This window comes from Spinacia oleracea, chromosome 3 (assembly GCF_020520425.1).
Source record: "Spinacia oleracea cultivar Varoflay chromosome 3, BTI_SOV_V1, whole genome shotgun sequence".
NCBI classification, from domain to species: Eukaryota; Viridiplantae; Streptophyta; class Magnoliopsida; order Caryophyllales; family Amaranthaceae; genus Spinacia; species Spinacia oleracea.
In genome coordinates this window covers 62,834,370-62,842,219 of record NC_079489.1, presented here as the reverse complement: position 1 = coordinate 62,842,219, position 7,850 = coordinate 62,834,370, and positions in this window count along the sequence as shown.

The following is a 7,850-nucleotide window of genomic DNA, read 5'->3' as shown; positions in this document are numbered from 1 at the left end:
ACAAAGTTTTAGGTGATAAGTGGTTGTTTGATTATCAATTGTTATTTTATTGAAAAGGTAGATGTGATAGAACTTAGTGGGGTATTTTTTTTTAATTGAATGAGAGAGGGTGTGGGGATAAAAAAATTTATTGGGAAGAGAGAGAGAGACAATATAATAAGTGTGGGGTCATTCATAATTTAGAAGTGTAACAACTAATTTGGGACGGACAAAAAAGGAAAGTGTAACAACTAATCTGGGACAGAGGGAGTAGTTCGTCACATTATGTTTAGTTTTTATTAATGTACATTATTACTTTATTAATTTTAAAAGTTCAATAAAAATATCTAAACATAAATTGTTTCAAAAACTCGTTAAATTATATGTTTAATGATTATATTAATCTACACCATTGTCAATTAATTTTAAATGTTTAATGTTGAAATTATAGGTACTTTTAGGTTATTGTTGTTTTTGAAATTAGATTAGTATGCTTAAGGAGAAATAATGTAAATATGTTATTATTCGATGTTTTAATTATAACGTAAGATAAGGTAATTTAATTATTTAAAAAGTTATTGTACATTATAGGAACTTGGGTTTTAAGTTTATTAATTCTCAGATTCCGTGTTGCCTGATGACTACGGTGTTGATGGTAAGGACTATAATGATCATTTTGTAACAGATGAAATCTTTATGAGTTTTGAAGATGTGGCGGAATGGCCTAAGGAAGTGGATAATGGTTTGTGTTGAAGGAAATAATGCCCTTGGTCCAAGTATGCATATAATATTAAGTCTAATAAATGCGGTTCAGTATTAATTGACAAGTTAATAATTTAGTGAGATCAAGTGAGCTGAATGCCTAGCTAGAGGCCGCTTCAGTTCAAGTGGAACTAATTATATTAATCCACAGCTTACTCTTGACTGAGCCCGTAGGGTCACACAAATAGTACGTAAATGGATCAAGTATTTAATGGCATTAAATACTCCATCTATGGATATTCGGAATCGACAGATCTTGGTTTCAGTGGGAGCTAAGATCGTCACAAGCAAGAAATGAATACTCCGGAAACGATGATATTGCCGGAAACGGAAATATGGATCGTATCGGAAAAATGAATATTATCCAAGTCGTAGATGTTGCCGGAAACGGAAACATGGTACGTCTCGGAAAATATTATTGGAAATGGAAATATTGCCGGAATCGGAAATATTGCCGGAAACGGAAATATTGTCAGAATCGGAAATATTATCGGAATTGGATAATAAATCCGGAAACGGAAATATTAAATATTTGTTCAAAACGGAAATTAATTCCGGAATCGGAAATATTAAATATTGGTCGTATCGGAAATGAATTCCGGAACCGGGAATTTAATCGGAAGCGCATCGTACGAATTAATCATCGGACGAGGCTTGCCAGACGAAGGCCCAGCACGAAGCCAGGCCCGTGCCCAGCAAGCCAAGTGCCCAACACGAAGGCCACAGCCTCGCCAGGCCCAGCGCAAGGCCAGGCCCGACAAGGCCGTAGGCGCGCGCGCTGGAGCGTATGCTCGTGGGCTGCGAGGCAGCGCCCACTCGTGTGGGCCGCAAGGCCTGCGCGGGTGCGTGCGTCCCTCGTGGTCGTGCGACACTCGTGTTCGTAACGAATCCTAATCCTATCGGAATTCGTGCAATAATTAAATCATAATCCTAATAGATTAAATTTATTAGTTAGAGTTCAAATAGGATTCTAGTTAATAAATCCATATCCTAGTAGGATTATAATTCCTTTCCATAAACTCTATAAATATAGGCCTAGGGTCACATATTTAACTGACGATTATTGAAGTATTCAAGGTAAGATTTTTAAGCAAAAAATCAGCCAAACACTTGCACCCAAAATAGCCGAAAATCTAAGAACCTTAAGGGCGATTCTAGTTGGTCAAGCTTAAGGCGGATCCGGACGTGCTGTGGACTATCTACGGAGGGATGACACTTGGAGTCCTAAAGACTTGTTCTTGTTCGGTTCGAGCGCAGCTAGGGAGGGCACGCTACAAAGTGTATGCATCTAAATTATGCTATATGATTATGTGTAAATAATATGTTTCCTTCCTTTATGGTTTTTCCGCATGATTTATGTTTATTCATATGTATCATAACCTAACATGTGTTTCATGTTGACAAAAATGTCGTACAAAAAACTCAAGAATGGTCGAGGGTACCGTTATTTGAAATGCGAACGAGGAAGGAGAACAGCTACTCGAGATATGGGGCCACGTAAGACTAGAAACAAAAACTAAGGCATGCGTGTAACACCCTAATAATTTCTTGCTTTTATAAAATTATTTTCTTGAATAAATAACTGAATTGCTAAAGTATTACCGCCACAATGATAACGGTTAAGGATAAATACTAGAATTAGGCAGCGGAACTAACTAACTTTCAAAACATAAGTAATATAGTTAATGACCTTTATAATTTGGAACTACCAAGGCCCAAACCAAAATCCAACTTTAAATAAAATCCATTAAGCAAAAGCAATGTCTAGACATTTATTAAATTAAAGTTTAAAACATGCAAAGTAAATACTCTCAACATCCCAATCCCGAATGCTGACTTCACTTGCAAGCTACCTTTTAAAGTCCTGCTTAGAAATTAATATTCACCAACAAAGCAAGTCCTATGAGGGATCACCGTAGTGTCATTAAGGAACATGCCATGACCAAAAACACATGAACTCACGTAATCAGCAAAGCTGAGTACATACAAGCTAAAGAAAAAGCCTAGAAACTAATTGATGTGGGGTTTTTCCGGATGCTAACCGTGTACACACTTCCAACGAGATATCTGGCCGGTATACGCTGGCACGATATTAGAGTCAACATGCAAAACAAGAACATGCCCGTAGGAATATTTTCTCCGATCCTTAAGTAAGTATTTACTAGAGAGAGAAAGTGTTTAGAGAGAAGGCTGAGCAAAATAAGGAAAGTTAGGTGGGAATGAATTGAATGTCCTTTCACCTTGGGAATTGGACTATTTATAGGGCTAGGATTTTGGGAATAATACCCAAAACCTAGATATCTGATTGGCTAGCTTCTCTGGAGGAGACATGTGTCCCTTGCCCCTGTAATTAAAGTAAGAATGGAGAGATTACTGGGCCTCTTCAGGTTTGGGCCTTTATTGTTTTTTGGACATGGATCTCAAAATGCGTGGATCATGGTCCACTGTTTAGAACTTGGGTTCCTTTCTTTGGTGCCACATGTCGTGACCTGATTGTTCCTAGTTGGACATACTTTTTTTGCCACATCATTTGCCCCTCAAGAAGGGTATTTCGGGGAGATTCTCATCTAAATTTACTCTTGTTGACACGTGTAGGGCCTCACGTAGTATTGGTGACACGTGCCTTGGACATGCTTCTAGATTTCTTATACATAGAATGATTTTGCTTCATTTCCCTCTTTCAGTTTCTTTGAATCTTTCAAAGCATAAGTAAGGTTGATTTACGGTGAGCTTTTCTCCACCAGCTGAGCCTTCATGCCTTCATCAAATACCGAAGAGTTCTTCATATCATTTTTAAGTGTTCTTGAGTTCTATCAAGCTTTTGTGTCTCGGGATTGCTTTCCTTTCCGGGCCTGAATCAATCACTTGATGTTTTCAATCTTTACAGGTAAATCTTTTACTGTTGTTTTTTGTTTATCCTTTTCATATTTATTGAGTATCTTTTTCTGTTCAAATTTTCCAAGTCCCGAGGGCGGCATATTTTTATTTTTTTTAAAGAGGAGAGGTGCCGCTTGACCAAACTTTGGTGAGAAGGCTACAATTGATTGCCTCTGCCCTTTAAGTCAGACGTCTTGTTCCCTTATGCAGGAAGTTATGGCTCGAATAAAAAAACCAACCAATGTAGGTGCATGGGTGGGGGGGGGGGTGGCGTAGAGAGGTTTGTTAGCCTTGGGTAGAACTCTCTCGTCCTTCGAAAAGGAGAGAGGCTGAGTCTTCCCGCTCTCATGAAAGGAGGGGCAGGGAAGTGCCTCGCTCTCGAGGGGGGAGAAATAGAGAGGCATCTCGCGCTCCACCTTTGAGAGACGAGTTTGAACATTACTCTCAAGTTCTCCAGGGGGTGAGGTCCTCCACCTATGGTTCCCAGTAAAAAGCACGCCGAGCTTTTGCCATCCCAAATTTTTCCTAGAAAAGGTAGTTGTTATATCTGGCTAAGCATGATCGTGAATTTGGGAAGTTTATGCATTTACCTCGCATCTTTAATTTTAGATACCCTACTAAACACTGTAATATCAATGGTCTTTCTTCGGGCAAGATTGTTGTGTATATAGCTGCCTTCAGACTAGGACTTAGGTTTCCTCTTCATCCCTTTGTCCTTGAAGTCTTAAAAGGTTATGACATTGGTTTGGAATAGTTGACTCCTAATTCTTGGACCAACATTTTTGGTTATATACTCAAATGTGAGTTAAATGGCATTACGCCTTCTTTCCTGGCCTTTGTTAGACTGATGTCTATTTTCGCCGCTGTCTAGTGCCCCACAGAGGTGGTTCACTCTCTACAACAAGAGGTCCTACAAGACGGTGGTAGGGAAGTCGTCTAGCTGGATCTGGTGGAGGATTAAGTGGTCCATTATCCATACTGACGATGCATTCTTGCACAAGAGTTTGACTATCTGGAATCCTTCTCCACGTCGTGTTTTGAGCAACGAGATTCTCTTGCCGCTGCGTTATAGCGTCTGAATGGAAATTAAACTTATGTTTCAGGCGGAGATATATAGAATATCTCCAAGACAACATGCTTGGGTGCCAACTATTTTCCCGCCCCATGTTGATCAATTTACTAGTCGAACCTTCCTCTCAGCCACAAGCTTGTGTGCTTATAAGTCGAGAGGTAGTTTGACCAAGTTTCTTAGTGAATATTCTTTGTTTTTTGTAAATCTAAACCTGTGTACATCTTTATTCATTTTTTGTGAGAGAATATCTTCAGATTTAGATATGAACCAATTGCCGTCTGAGGACAAGGGAGAAATGGCTATGCCTAAATGGTTGGCTGAGGTGTATGAGGGCCAAGTTCTTCGTGCCATCAAAGAAAAGAAGAGCGAGGAGACGAAGAAGAGTGAGGACGCTAGAAAGACGAGCCTCAAAAGGTTTGATACCATTACTTATTCTTATCCGTTATTTATTTAAACAAGGTGCAACTCTAATGTCTACTTTTATTAGGATAAGACGTCTGTCAAGGGGACGTCGCCCACTGCTCCTTCCAAAAGGACAAACCCTTCCTTGGGGAATCTTCAATCGAAGCGGCTTCGCTTTTGTAGTTTGAAGAAGGAAGATTTAGCAGAAGCCCCATCTTCGATGGTTGCTCTTGCTGTGTCGTCCGAGGGAGCTCTGGAGAAACGTCCAGAGGTGGTGGACATGGGGGTTGTTCCCCATAAAAGGGAGAGCCTCAGGCTCCCAAGGGGTCATCCGCCGCTGGGCCGGATGCCCAAACGGTGCATGTGAATTATGCATCTAAGGAGGCTAATAAAGGCGTTGAGGAGGACATGGGCCATACAACGAGTCATGATGTAAGTTCAGATCGCGAAAAGGGCGCGAAAAAGACACTCCTCCCTCTGCCACCCAACATGGACGTGTCGGTAAGATTTTTCTTCTAACAACATGTGCAAAACTTTCTTGCTGAGTAATTGTTTGTAACATTCTTCCTCTGTTGTAGGCGCGTTTGATGATCGGAGGATGGCTAGTGCAAAGTTGCCCAAATATCTCCTTGTGAGGGGGTCGAAAAACAGTACGGGCACACGTTTTCAAAGAAAGCGGCCCTAACGACTTTCCCTCGGGATGTGGCAAGCAATATTAAGTAAAACAGGGACTAACTATGGGCATTAGCCTCTTTTTTACTAGTCTGTAGGAGTCGCCATTCAGTTTTCAACGATATTGAGGAAAACTGGCCAAACCCGGTTGTCGTGATATGCATGGAGTGCAAACATATTTGACTCACAACTACCATAGGTTACCTTGTGATCCTTATTATGGAGATCGCTCAACGTGCATCCAGGGGAGTAGAGATTGAGAGTTCGGAGGACATTTACTAATACGGGGAGTGCCTAGCATTAGCCCACGCGGCGGTCCTTAATAGTTCAATGTGACGATGAAAGGGACATGCGCTATGCTACATTACTAATCTGAGTTAATTTTAATGCACAGATATTAACTAAACAGTCGTTAAAACGGTGATTTAGATTGATTTAAGAAGCTTAACAATAATCAGATTTGTCCAGAGATTGTTTTATTCGGCGTGATTAGATAAGCAGATTAAGTGAAAAGATTTATAGTAGTGATGAAAGAAATACAAATGTAGATTTCAGGTTACAATATAGCGTAGGCTATACTGCGGTTCTCAGGAACACCTACCACTCTCCTTAGCAGAGCCTCCTTTTAGCTTTAGATAAACCTTGATACTGACTTTCAGATCCTTATCCTTCCTTCAATCCCTGTAACACCCCCGATATACTGACTAGAAATAAATAAGAATTACATAGACTTTATAAAAATTGCGGAACCTAGCTTACACCTAAATCGGAGGTATTACCGTCACACTTGACCACATTGTCAAGTGCTAAGGCTTACAAAACTCAAACTATTACAACTCGATTACTAGGTGATCTAATTAAAATTGTACAACTGTAAAGTATTAAACTGTTATAAAAGACTAAACGATAACACTTGAGCTCCTTTAACTTGTAACTGCAATCCTTCACGATCAATATGCTCCAGTTTCTCTTGACTGCTCACCATAGAGGGAAAATTCCAAAAGGAACGTCGCAGGGCCATCATAAGAAGAAGAATGGCCACAAACACACATAACAAATAAACACACACGTCAACAAAAAACTGAGTAATCACCTGTAATAAAAACATACCAATATAGAATAATACTTGTTCATTTAAAAAACGTAGTTTGAAACTACGTTACACGTATAATCCCAAAAGTATGACTAACTCCATACTATAATATATAGATCTTCTTGAATATAACTTCAATTTATATCTCAAATGTAATAATATGATCCTTCCCCTAGTAACTTAGCTTAAACAAATATATATGTGTCTTGCTCGTTATTCTTTACCTAGCCTTGGACACGGGTAATTCAAATGAATAAACCAACAAGTATAAAAACTTAAAACTTTCAATAGCTACTAAGAAAGACTCTCTGAGTCCAGGCTAGTTTTGGACCAAATCCCACTTTGGGGATATTAAGAAAAATAAAGATTGTATCTTGCTCCTCTACTCATGGTTATCATCTCCTTACCAACATGCCAAGGCCTAAGGTCTATAACTTTGAGCCTCAAACCAATAATATAATAATTATTCTTAACCTTTGCTCATTATCTGATTAAAATGATCAATACCCATATAGAGTTAAATAATATACTCCTTAATATTGGCACAAGATCCCAAAATAATATTAACGGATTTTTCATGAAATACCCCTAAGTTTTGACGTAATTCACCAAATGCCCCTCGACTTTCAGAAATTCACCAAATTCCCCGCACAAATGACTTAATACCCAAAATACCCTTACTAATGACGCGCCGTTAGTACCCCGTTAGCGTAATTTTCAAATTCACCAAATACCTCTATTTTAATACTTATTTCACCAAATACCCCTATTCTGTAACTTAATTCACCAAATACCATAACTTAAATTTCCCGATTTTGATGCTCAACGGCTAGTTTTTATATTTGAAAATTAGCAGTTGCTTATTGTTTGCTTATATGTACCCCTTTTCTGACTATGTATTGTAGTTTTCCTATTGTTTTGTTAATTTCATATCATTTTTATCATGAGTTTTCTTTCAAAATCATCATCCACACCCATGAATCCACAAATGTA